The 1,471-nt window shown below is 39.8% G+C and overlaps 1 protein-coding gene across 1 annotated transcript in view; it reads right to left on the reverse strand.

Moving 5' to 3' along the window:
- Window positions 1-1,471, reverse strand: part of SMARCA1 (SWI/SNF related, matrix associated, actin dependent regulator of chromatin, subfamily a, member 1) — a 106,893-nt gene that overhangs the window by 74,759 nt on the left and 30,663 nt on the right. The gene's annotated exons all lie outside the window — the stretch shown is intronic.

Raw genomic sequence — 1,471 nt, forward strand, 5'->3', positions numbered from 1 at the left:
AATTTATTTTATTTCAGCAATCACATATTACTTGTATAATCACAAAATACAGGCAAGGTTTTTTTTTTTTTAATGAATAGAATGGCATGGTCAAAGTTATAGGCAGAGAAGGTGACTCCCACTGCCGCAGTCAGCACAGCAGGTAAAGGGGGCAGTATAGAAAGCGTAGTGTAGTGAGAGGCACCTTGGTGTAGAGGAAATAGCAAAAACCTGGGCATGAATCACAACTCTACCACTTATTACATCTGGGATTCTGGGCAAGCATTTAACCTCTCTGAGACACAGTTTCAAATGGAGAAAATTATACCAATACTTTACCGGGCTGCTGGGAGAATTCAATTGGAACTTTAAGTTGCCTAGCTTATAGTAGTTGCTTGACAAATGTTAGTTCTTTTCCCTACAAAAGTGAGGAGGTCGATTAAGCAGAGGTTACAGGAACTGAGTCAGAGGATGACCAAAGACTTTGCTAGCTGAATTTAGCTATAGTAATGGAGAAGGGGCAAATCTGAGAGCTACTGAGAAAGAATTAGTTATTGACAGCTGGCACACAATCAGAGTAAGATACCAAATGTGGTCTTCCTCTTGTTACTGGGAAAACAGATGAAATGATGGTGTGGACAACAATGTAATGGGAAAGCAGGGAATTTCCAAGAAAAAAATGAACAGTTCTAACTTTGTTATATTTAAAGTCAATACATGTAATTCAGAGTCTGTGAAGGGAGAACATTATTTGGAATTTTTAAAAAACCAGAACAATTTGGACATATATAGGTAATGAGCAGAGAGATCAGTCAGAAATGTAAATTGGCTACTTGAGATCAGAAAGCACATAGTGTCCTGCCTTGGTATGTACTCTTCATTCTAGGAAGAAGGATCATCTTGAATGACACTATACGGCCTGTGCTTAATGTGGATTCAGAGAAACCAGTTCTCAGAGTAAGTCAGCAAGAAAAGCTTCAAGTTACCATCTCAGATTTTAAAAAACTATAGGGCAGGGAATAGTGTAAGCCTTGAAAGCTCCCATATGCCTAAATGTTATAACAACTATTTCCCTATAGGGTAGCAGTAAAACCCTTCATATGAAAACGGCCTGTGTGCTTGCTGTGAATACTATCCTATGCTTATAGCCAGCCTTCAATGAGGAGGCCCATCCCCTTGTGCCCAGTACAATGCTGAGCACATAGTAGGCATTTAATAAATGCGTGGTGAATTAAAAATAAACAAATAATGAAAATAAAAAAGGAGGCCCACAAGGGACAGAGTGCCCAATGCAGCTGTGGAAGGAGAGGGAAGCATGCTACGAGTCTTTGTAGGCTGAGATGGGGCCTTAAAGGTAAGAGGTAAAAAGGCCTGTGTGCAATTTCATGACATGTGCTATTCATTTCAAACCTGTATTCATACCTCTTATATACACTGATCCTCACAACAATGTTGTCAGAAAAAGAAGCCCAGGTCATGGTGGCTCACGCCT

The sequence above is a fragment of the Propithecus coquereli genome, unplaced genomic scaffold, assembly GCF_000956105.1.
Source record: "Propithecus coquereli isolate 6110/MARCELLA unplaced genomic scaffold, Pcoq_1.0 Scaffold42, whole genome shotgun sequence".
Classification (NCBI taxonomy): Eukaryota; Metazoa; Chordata; class Mammalia; order Primates; family Indriidae; genus Propithecus; species Propithecus coquereli.